The following is an 11,817-nucleotide window of genomic DNA, read 5'->3' on the forward strand; positions in this document are numbered from 1 at the left end:
CTTAGTATGGACAGGCGTCCTAGGGGCTCTGGGAATGAGGAAGATGGCAGAAACCAGAAGGCAAAGATGGAGGAAGAAAGAGCGTCCCCCTTGACAGTGTCCACCTGCCCAGCCCTGTCCAGTAACTCGGTGGCCCCCCTTCAAGCACCCAGCCTTCCTCACACCTTCCCCATGGGTTTCCCACTCTCCCCTGCCCCGAGCCTGGAGGCTTCCTCCTTGTCCTCCCCACTGGCTCTCTCAGATTCTCAGCCTTTCTTCAGCAGTTGGATCAACAGTACTGATGCTGAGAAGCCAGCCGTGCCCACCATTTCCAGCCTCTGCTGACATCCCTCCCCTGACCTGCAAATATTCCCAGCCACACCTCCTTCCTCTGCACGGCTCACCCCAGGGGGTGCTGGGAGAGCAGCTTCTCCCTTCTGCTCCCAAGCTCTGTGAAGGCATGGCTGCTTATCTATGATTTTATCCCCAGGCTTAGTACACAGTAGGTACTCGGATGTTTATTGAATGATAAATTAAATAATGAGCCTTAGTAGATTATTTTTTGAGCTGTTATTTCTCTCTCTCTCTCTCTCTCTGTGTGTCTTGTCTCTCCATAACCTGGTGACTTTTCCAAGGGCAAACAGGATGGCGATTGAGAGTGTGATCTATACTCCCAGGTGACCTGGGTTTAGATACCAGCTCTGCCACTCACTGGCTGGGCAACTCTGGTAAAGTCACTGTGGTCAACTTCCTGTGCCTCAAGTTCTTTGTCTACAAAAGGATCAAATGAAGGATCAAATGCTGCTTAATTTTCCTTCAGAAAATGTGCTAAGACCTGGGTGGGCTACTGTAAGGGCATCTGCCTTTGAGTTACCTCATGGCCAGGGTCTCCCATACCTTTACACCTCCTCAGGCACTCCCTGGCTGGAGGCCACAGAAACACAGTAACTGTGGAAGATGTGGTGCCCTAGCTGGTTATGGAGTCAGCTGGGAAAGGAAATGGAGGATCAAATGAAGTTAATGCACATAAAGAGCTTGGAACTGTGCTGGGAAACCCATCAGTGCTGGAGAGTGTTAGGTGCAGTTGTCACTGTTATTGTCACTGCTATCCCTATCCCCACTATCACCATCACCAACATCACCATGATAATCGCCATCATCATGACCATGATCATGATTAATATCATTATCATCACCATCATGATCATCACCATGATCATCATAAACATCACTATCATCCCCCATCACCATAATCACCATCATCATCACTGTCATCACCACAATCACTGTCATCACCATCATCCTCCCCATCATCACCATCACCATCATTTTCATCACCATCATCCTCCGCATCACCACAATCATCACCTTCACCATCACTATCATCATGACCATCATCAACTCAAATGGCTCCACAAGTTCGGGAGTATCCAACAATAGATCCTCAATAAATTCCTATTAAATTGAATTTGACCAAATAATCAGAAAGATAAAGCTTCCTCTAAATATGGAGGTTGAAAATTAGGAGAGAAATGGCACAACAGACATTTTATAAAACACAAATATTTGTACATCAAATAATATAGGCCTGCCCTAAAACGGGACCCTAACAAATGAAAGCAATCTTGCTGGTGGGTTTAGAATTGAAGGACAGGAGGAGAAGATCGTAAGAGGGATGGTGTGGCAAGAAAGACTGAGGGTGGGGAGGGCTTCCCCAAGGTCAAAGGAAAGTGCTGGAAATGACCAGTAGCCCCTCGGCTGGAGTGAGCCTTGCTGCTCTGCACAGCACCTGTCCATGCTGATGGTGCTTTTCAGCAGGGTCGTTTTATTGGAACGTTTCAGAGCAGACCTGTGGCTGGGATCCAGCTCTGCCACTTACAATGTTGGTCACCTGAGCCAAGATTCCCACACTCTCCAGCCTGGTTTTCCTTATCTGTGATGTGCAGGTGGAGAAGCGGAGGGGAGCCAGGCCTGGCGAGCTCTCAGAGGCAGCAGTGGTTGCCCGCAGGCCTGCAGGGGCGGTGGAAGGAGGGGCCTCACATCCATCGGCGATGGCTTCCCAGGGAAATGCCCCTGCTCCTAGGAGCAGGCTCCATCCAGACACCTGCTCATCTCACTGGGTGTCACTGTGACCTGCAGGCAAGTGGGCAGTGCGGGAGAGCTGCTGGCCCAGGCAGTGCGCCCTGTGCATTTGCCTCGCAGCCGTCAGCCCCCTGCAGGCTCTGGGTCCCTGCTTCCTCCCCCTTAGGGTTATTTTTTCCCCTAAACTCGATCCTGTAGCTTCCTCTAATCCACATGCCCCACCCCCACTAAGCACACATACTCACAGGATATCTGCTGAGCTCGTGTTATATTTTATCACTGTTTTAGCAACAATCTATTCATGCGTTTATTCAACTGAGGTGCCCCCAGCACCCAATACCTCCAGGCTGTGGCCAGGTACCCTGCTGTCCACTGGAGATGGCAGCGGATGTGAGAGGGGCTCTCCCACTCCATGGAGTGGGCTTTCTAGTGGGAGAAAGCAGCCCCAAGTCAATTGTTAAACAGGCAGAACTGTTAGGGCGAGAAGTGCTGGGAAGCAAATGCATGGCGTCTGGGATGAGCGGAAAGGGCAGGGATTCTAGTTTGTGAGGTTGTCTGAGAGGCCTCTCTGAGGAAGAGCTTCTCAGTATTGATCTGCAGGGGCCGACGATGCTGTCAGTACCCAGAAGCCAGGACGAACATTCCAGACTCAGAAAGGCACGTGCAAGAGCTGTCTGAGGCTGTACCATTTAGAGCCTTGATGGGTAGGAAAGCCACTAGAAGGAGTTCAGCAGGGAACCTCTCTACTGATGCATGTATATTTTTAAGACAGGGTCTTGCTCTTTCATCCAGGCTGAAGTGCAGTGGCGTGATCTTGGTTCACTGCAACCTCTGTTTCCTGAGTTCAAGTGAGTCTCATGCCTCAGCCTCCTAAGTAGCTGAGACTACAGGCATGCAACACCACACCCAGCTAATTTTTGTATTTTTTGTAGGGACAGTGTTTCACCATGTTGGCCAGGCTGGTTTCGAACTCCTGGCCTCAAGCAATCCACCCATCTTGGCCTCCCCAAGTGCCGGGATTACAGGTGTGAGCCACCGTGTCCTGCCCTGATGAATATTTTAAAAGTCACTCCGTCATCTTGAAGGCCTGTGTGGCTGTACGGACTGGTCCATCCAGCGACACGCTGTCCACACTTCAGTGCAGGTGCAGACACAGGTGGGTGGGCAGGAGAGGAGTCTCATAGACCCTGAGTAATAAGATATCAAAGTTGACAACCCCTACATGTTAAACGAGGAGGGAACGAAGGATGGCAATGTGATATCAACGAGGAAAGTGGAGAGAGATCAGGCCAGGCACCCAGCCATGTGTGGGGTGGTCCCTCTAGGGCACAGGCTCCCAGGGACAACCCCTCACCCCGGCCTCGTCCGCTCCCACTGGATGCCAGCTCAGCCCCACCTTGAGGCTGCCTCTGTCCCCTGCTCCTGGATGCCTTCCATGGGACCCAGGGAATGGTCTGCACAGAACGCGTGTGTGACAACCTCCATTTCCCCTCAAACATCTGATGCTCCTCCCTGCTCTCTGCACAGGCACAGGCAAGCGCCCAGACATGATCATGGGGCCAGCACCACCTGGCCACCCGGCCGCCTCTCGCGTCCAGCCGTCTGTCCCCCCGCAGAGCCCTCTGTCCCCCCGCGGAGCCCTGTCCCCCCGCAGAGCCCTCTGTCCCTCTGCAGAGCCTTCTGATGCATGGTCCCCTCTTCTCCCCTTCACCTCCCTTCTGACCACCACAAACACCAAGAACATCTGGAAAACCAAGGGTAGGACCACACATTGTACGATTCCCTCACACACAGTGCCCAGAACAGGGAAGTCGACAGAGACAGAAAGTAGATTAGTGGCTGCCTAGGGCCGGGGTCCATGGGGGCGCAGAAGGCGGACAGCCAAGGGTGTGGAGTTTCTTTGTGAGGTGATGAAAACATTCTAAAGTGGACTAGGGTGGTGGCTGCACGACTCTGGATGTAGAGATCATTGATTTGCACGGCTTAGATGAGTGCAGTGTAGGGCGTGTAAATTATACCTTAATAAAACTGTTAAAGAAACGAAGGGCAGGCGTGCTGGGCACCAACAGGACATCTGGGGAGAAGTGGAGCCTGCAGGGCTGGCTTGCGTCCCCAGCCTCAGAAGACAGGCTCCCGACAGGTGCAGGGAGCACTGCCCGGGCTCCACCACACCAGGTCCTGCAGGGGATGGAAGAAGCTCTAGGTGCAGCTCTCAGGGCGCTGGGTACAACTGGGGAGACTCTCCCCGGAAGCACTGGGAGGGAAGTCTACAGGCCAAAGGGAACGGCTGGTGCCCAGAAGCCAGGATGGAACATTCCAGAGAGCTGGCCTGGAGCCCAGGGGCAGGCACATGGGATGGTTCTGAGAAGGACTTGGGGACAGGGCCCCAGGCAGGGGGATGGCCCTGGGAAAGCCCCAGGGCTCAAACTGCCTTTTTCACTGTGCTTGAACAATAAGGACAGCGGATCCGTGCAGGGCGCTTGGCTCATGGAAATAGATAAGGAGGCAAATGTCTCAAAAATCAAGAGCGAAGCCTTGTGTGCCTCTGTGGTTGGAGGTGGGGAGGCGGCATTAGGAAGAAGCTGCAAAGGCCAGGCCTGGGATGACCAGCGAGGGGCAGGTGGACAGGAAAGTCTCCATGCACACACAAGGCACGGGCAGCATGCTGCCGATGGTAATGACGACCACGAGCAAAGTGAAACAGGGATTGGATCACCCGCAGCCAGGCTAGAGGGCTGGGAGCACCCTCTTCCCACAGGCCTCTCTGAGGAGGTGCCCACATGACGGCTGAGACTTGAGGGCAAAGCTCAGCCATGCCGAATGCTGGGACCCTCAGGCAGGCCAGCCAGGGCCGAGGAGGTGCCTGTGGCTCAGGTCTGCCAGGCTGGGGAGATGGCGGGAGCTCAGCAGAAAGGGCTGAGCTGCCACATTCCCGATTCCACCTCACGGTAGTGGTGGCTCCAGCCATTCCAGACATGCACGGTGTGGGGCTGAAGAGTGGCCCCTAAAGGTGTCCATGTCCTGATCCCTAGGACCTAGGAACACAGCTCAGACAGCCAAAGACCCTGGCAGAGCTGATGGAGTCAGGGCCTTGGGATGGGAGATTCCCCTGGGTCACGGAGGCAGCCCGGGCACAGGGCAGCGTCACGGGTCCTTACAGGAGGTAGCAGGGCGGGTCCGAGGAGGAGGTGTGACTTTGGAGCACAGAGACCAGAAGAGGCTGCCTCACTGGCCATGAAGATAGAGGAGGGGCCAGGAGCCAAGGAACACGTCTCCAGAAGCTGGAAAAGGCGAGGAAATGAATTCTCCTGGGTCCTCCAGGAGGAGCCATCCCTCCTGACCCTCTGCTCTAGCCCAGTGAGGCTGATTCTGGACTTCTGACCCCTAGAACTGCAAGAGAACAAACTGGTGTTGTTTGAAGCCGCCTGGTTTGTGCTCATCTGTAACAGCAGCTGCAGGAAACTAATACATATGGCAAGACATCACGCACGGATCCCTGGAGCCAGGCCCTGGCAAGGACATCCCACTGGTCCCCTGCCTGGGTGAGCCTGCTGCCTCCTCTGCAGACCAGGCCAGCGGGAAGCAAGGCGACTCCTGGGAGGAAGACCCTACCTGCTCCCTCCCCTGCCTGCAGCATACAGAGGCCAGAACCCTGGCTCCAGTTTCCTTTTGGATAGTACCCTTGTCCATTAACTCGGGAGAAGCCCTAATGCTCATGAGGTCTGGAATTCATCCTTCAGGACGGACTCTATTTAGCAGACTCTGACTTATCCTCAGGTCCTCGGGTCCTGTTGTTTGTTGGGGTGCGGGACTTGCAAGGCCTCGAGCTCACATCTACTCCTGGAGGAGTCATGGTCCTAGTGCTTCATCATCCACGAGAACACAGTCAGGACTGGGGTTGGCCCACTTTGTAAGCCCCCATTAGGCGCCACCCATTGCTAATGTCTCATTTCGTGTGCCCAACGCCTGTCACCAGTGGTGGTCTGGAAACAGACGCCAGAGCCTTCCATAACATGGATCCTTGCTTCAGCCAGCAGGAGTCATAAGGGGGCTAATTTGCCCCCTAGAGCGTCAACCTGAAAAACCAATGGGCTGCCTTCAGCGCATAGCAAGGCAGCTGAGAAGGGCTGTGCACGCTGCTAGTTCAGGTGTGAGAGGTCTACATGCATCAACCAGAGACTTACGAAGGTGTCAAAAAACACATGCAATTTTTTTAAAAGTAGGATTTATTTTTTTTTTCTGAGATGGAGTCTTGCTCTGTCACCCAGGCTGGAGTGCAGTGACAATAGCTTGGCTCACTGCAGCCTCCACCTCCTGGGTTCCAGCAATTCTCCTGCCTCAGCCTCCCTAGTAGCTGGGATTGCAGGAATGTACCACCACGCCTGGCTAATTTTTGTATTCTTAGTAAAGATGGGGTTTCACCATGTTGGCCAGGCTGATCTCAAACTCATGACCTCAGGTGATCTGCCCATCTAGGCCTCCCAAAGTGCTAGGACTACAGGTGTGAGCCACTGCGCCCAGCCAAAAAAGCAGAAGTTTGCCTTGACTTTATACAGATTCCTTTTTTTTTTTTTTGTAGCAGTGTAAGAGTCTGTAAATCTAGGCCTTCACCTAGGTTGCACTGTAAATGACGAGGGCATGTTCCCTACCGCAAGTCAGCTGCTTCCCGGCTGATAAACGTGCGACTGGTGGGGAAGGTGCTGGATGCACCTCAAGTGCACAGATGTTTATTTTACAGCTTTTTTTTAAATTCAGAAAGTGTATGCAATTTAATTAGCCATATTATTTTGCAAAAAAGGCAGTACATTTTGGTTCCAGGAGCTTCTGAATAACTATAATATAGAGGGACGTTTACATTCATAATTGGTACTCAGCCTTATACTTCAATTTTACTGAAGTTTCAATGGGGAGGCAAATGTCATCTAGTTTTGCGTGGAGATTTGCGGCTCAATCCAACTCCACAAGTATTCATCGGGTGCCTACTCCATGCTCTGCATCGGGGCAGAGGGGGAGTTGTGGGAGATAAGCCAGATGTGGCCTCTGTTTTCAGGGAACACAATCTGGGGCTGGAATCGCTGAAAGGGTAGACTTTAAGATCTCCATCCGGGCCGGGTGCAGTGGCTCACACCTGTAATCCCAGCACTTTGGGAGGCTGAGGCAGGAGGATCATTTGAGGCCAGGAGTTTGAGGCCAGTCTGGCCAACATGGTGAAATCCTGCCTCTACTAAAGATACAAAACTTAGCCAGGCATGGTGGTGCCTGCCTATAATCCCAGCTACTCAGGAGGTTGAGGCAAGAGAATCACTTGAACCCGGGAGGAGGAGGGTGCAGTGGCATGATCTCGGCTCACTGCAACCCCCCCGGACGATCTACCGATATTCCGACTATCCGTTAAAAAAAAAACCTCAAAATCTCCATCGAGGGAGATTTAGAGGCAACTCCCCAACTGCCTGGCTGGCTGCTAGTTTAGTCTCCCCTGCTCGAGTGGGGTAAAGTGAGTTTTGAGGAGTCCTGGAAGAATTGTGAGAGTTTGAGTACCTATTTGTCCATTTGGGACCCTGGATTTCCTCTGGGGAGCCCCCATCCTCCACCCTCAGGTGTGGTGCTTGAGTGGGAGGACGCCCGTCTGTGCCATGCATGGCCCCGCAGGACTGAGGATGATCATGGCTGCTCATCCCTCAGCACACGGTCAGGGTCGGGGATGGAACTCAATCCCAGCCCAGGGGTACTGGAAAGGAAAGCATCCTTTCCTTCCCACAAGACTGAATGGATGAAAAAGAAGCCCTCTCTTCCCTTGGATGGGGCAGGGTGTCTGTTGTCTTATTGCTTGAGCGGAGGATCTAGACTTGTCCTGAGCCACGTATATGGATCTGAAACTAAAGACTAAAAGCATGATGTAAGGAAGAATGGACTGGATGAGAGAAGCGATATTTTTAGTGACGTTAGCTCACATCAGTTGGATTGGGGTTTTGTTTGGTGCCACTCACAGCCCAGACTTTCCATGGACAGCAAGTGCAAGGCTGAGATGAGATGGAGGAGAGGTGGCCAGGTCCTCGGTGAGAATCCTGGCCGACCACCCCTTGAGTCGGCTCTGTGAGTAGCTCCAAGTACTGGGAGGGAACCATCTTCCTGTGGTTACTGGTACATATGGAAAATCATGAGCTGTACAGACGTTTTCTTCTTTGATGAACTGTAAATGATGGTTCTGTAATTTTCACACATTGCTCAGAGTTCAACCAGTGGGACGTGAGAACATCCCCAGTTATTTTGCATTAATTTGTAGAGAAAGCCAACAGGTACGTCCAGTGAAATCACAGAATGCTATGATATGAGAATCTTCTGACAAAAGCAAAAAATTAAAGACCCTTAGAATACCTGGGTCTGCATAACTCCCAATGGCAGTGTGCCATTCCCCCCCAGTGCCCTGGCCTCTCCCTGGTGCCCAACACATTCTCAGTAGCCATTCTCTTTGGTGGGTAAAAGGACCTCTCTCTTCACCAACAGGGGTGGATCATACAGGTAACAGGTCCCCTGGGAATTGCTCTGGCCCTTCCCAGGTGACAGCTGGCAGAGAGGACATATGGGGAACGACACCTTAATTTGAGTAGAGTAGGGTCGGGACACAGAGAGATTTGCCAAGGAGGGGCAGAGGTTTCCTGGCTGGGCAGGTAAGCTTGGCAGTCCTGCATGGTGGGGAGGTTGTGTGGGGACAGGGGGCCTCAGGGAAGGAGTGGGGCTTGAAGGAGGGAAGGAGACATTAAGGAGAGAAATGAAGACAAGCTTTCCCTATGCACAGCTTTGCCTCAGGCTAGTTTGCTTCTTAGATGATCCAAAGGCAGGGAGCCAGGGATCAGAAATGTTCATTATGTCAAGACACACTCTTGGTATTGAGCATCAGCATGTTTTCCTGGGGCTTCCCAGGGCCACCACCCAGAGATTTAATCAACGAAGGAGAAGCATCTTCTCCCTCCAATGCAAGCATCTGGAACACATTAGAACCATAGGCTGCATTTCAAATGTGTAGCCCCATACAGCCCACCCACCAACCCACCCATCCTTCCTGGGACCCCAGAGAACCCAGGCCCATGGTTGTGCCCAAGAAAATCAGAGATTCAGCTCAGCTCCCATGGACCATGATTGAGTCTTTTCCCCATGCAGACCCTTCAATATGAAAAACATCCATGCATCCTTCAACATGCAAAAGATCTATGCATCGTTTGATACACAAAACATACAATCATCTTTCAACACACAAAATGTCCACTCATCCTTTAATTCACAAACATCCACTCATCCTTCAACACACAAAACATTCACTCATCCTTCAACACACAAAATATCCACTCATCCTTCAATACACAAACATCCACTCATCCTTCAACACACAAAACACCCACTCATCCTTCAACACACAAAACATCCACTCATCCTTCAACACACAAAATATCCACTCATCCTTCAATACACAAGCATACACTCAACCTTCAATACACATCCACTCATCCTTCAACACACATATACTCAACCTTCAATACACACACACACACACACACTCATCCTTCAATACACACCCACCCATCCTTCAACACACAAAACATCCACTCGTCTTTCAACACACAAAACATCTACGTATCCTTCATCATGCCAAACATCCATGTACCCTTTAACACACAAAACATTTATGTGGTGACACAAGTGAATGTTTCCATGCACTCCTACAGCCATCAGCTGGGGTTCCCTTGTTGCTTTTTAATTTCCTACTGCACTTTATGGCTCTTGCAATAACATTCTTCTCTGGCATTTAAAATAATGAAATCTCCCAAGACCCCAGAGTCCCAAGGATTAATGGGGCTAACTGTGAATTGGTGTTTTCAGTCTTCCAAACAAACTGTGGAGAGGTACACATTTTGCCACAGAGAAATCCATGCACTCATACAGGCCCTCTTACTTCATTCGCCTGACATTTCTGAGCACCCAGCACTAGAGGGGTGAACAGGCTTCTCCTGGGTGCCGAGTGGCAGCAGTGGCCACTAAGAGCTCAGAGCTGAGATAACTCACAAGGCTCCATCTGGCCCAGAGGAGAGAACAGCAGGGTTGATAAGTGATGTCTGCCTCAGGTGAGGGATGAAGAGAGTGGGATCGATTAGTGATGTCTGCCTTGGGTCAGGGAGGGGATGCAGTGGTACAGACATATTTTTGCCAGCCTACTCCTACTCCAAGCCAGGTGCTGTCCTAAATCCTGGTGAGATGGGTAATCAGCTTGGTTTGTCAAGTAGGAACTAGTGAAGCCAAGACCAGGGGTTAGGGTGGTCAGTTAATCTGGATTAGCCTGGGTGGGTTTCTCAGCACAAGGAACTTTTATTCTCTCCTAACCCTGACCTACCAGCTGCAAACATGATCAGCTGGGGAAGCATCATGACAGAGAGGGTTAATGGCTCTGCTGGCGGGTGACCCAGCAAGGATGAATCTGACCCATCGCTGTCTTGCTGCAGGAAGAATCGTTTTATGTTCACACACAAAAAATAAAAGTCAAAATAAAGCCCACACTGAGAAGCCATGCTACCAGGACCTGTGCTCCAGTTCTTCCTGGCAGCTTTGATTCAGAGCCCACACTGCCTGCCTCCGAACGGGGAGCACACCCTCTGGACTTCCTCTTTCATCTTCCCCTCCACTTGTCCCTTCTCCTTCCCTCCCTTCTCCTCCCACTCAGAGTCCAATCCTTAGACCATGTCTTAGACCAAAACCCAAGGACGAAGCCTTGAGGTAGCCACCTTTCCTGTCTTTCCAGCCCCATCCCATGTCATCAGCCTCTCCCCTACTGGCAGAGTTGAATCCTATTTATTCCTGAGACCTGGGTGGTTCACATGTCCCCAGGGAAGCTGTGCCCACCTCCCGTCTGGGTCAATTTCTTTTATCATATGCTGCTCAGCAGGAGTTGGCAAACATGTTCTGTAAAGGGCCAGATGATAAATCTCTCAGGCTGGGTAAGGTCACTACTACAATTACTCAACTCTGCTGTCACAGAGTGAAAGCAGTTACAGACAATATGTAAATGAATGGGTGTGGCTGTGTTCCAATAAAACTTTATTTACAAATACAGGCAGAGGGCCAGATATGGCGTGTCTGCCAGGTTGCTAAGCCCTGTTCTATAGAATCATGATCCTTTCTCTCCATTGCCTTTTCTTCATTCCAAGATTTTATTAATAACTGTCACGAAGAGATTTAAACTCCATGAGTACAGGTCTGTGTCTTTCTACCACCATTATAGACTACCCAACAAATATTTGTGAAATGTGCCACTGAGTCTGACAGGAAGAACCTTTGTTTTATGGTGTCTGCCATAAAACTGGAGCTGTGTGTAACCCATAAGTGTATACCCTGGGATTAGTGTTAACAATACCAGGAGAAACCTCTCTCCTTTCTCCTCAACTTAAACTTGGGAACACATAGGCTTAGACCTGTCCTTGCCAGCTTGCTGCCATCATGAGAGAAGAGCCTGACTGAAGAGCCAACCTAGAGGCAGTGGAAATAGAGAGAAACCAGGCCCTGGTAACGGCTTCAGCCTCTGGATCAAGCTGCTCCTGAAGCTGGACCCTGGATTTCTCTGGCACTTTGCTTTTTTTTGTTGGCCACTTTGAATTCAGTGTTGTCACTTGCAGATGAAAGAGCTCTACCTGCTAGAACCTCATTAATAAAACCCCGAGCTCAGACCCTGTGCTCTACCTGCTAGAACCTCGTTAATAAAACCCCGAGCTC

This window comes from Hylobates moloch, unplaced genomic scaffold (assembly GCF_009828535.3).
Source record: "Hylobates moloch isolate HMO894 unplaced genomic scaffold, HMol_V3 SCAFFOLD_21, whole genome shotgun sequence".
Taxonomy (NCBI): Eukaryota; Metazoa; Chordata; class Mammalia; order Primates; family Hylobatidae; genus Hylobates; species Hylobates moloch.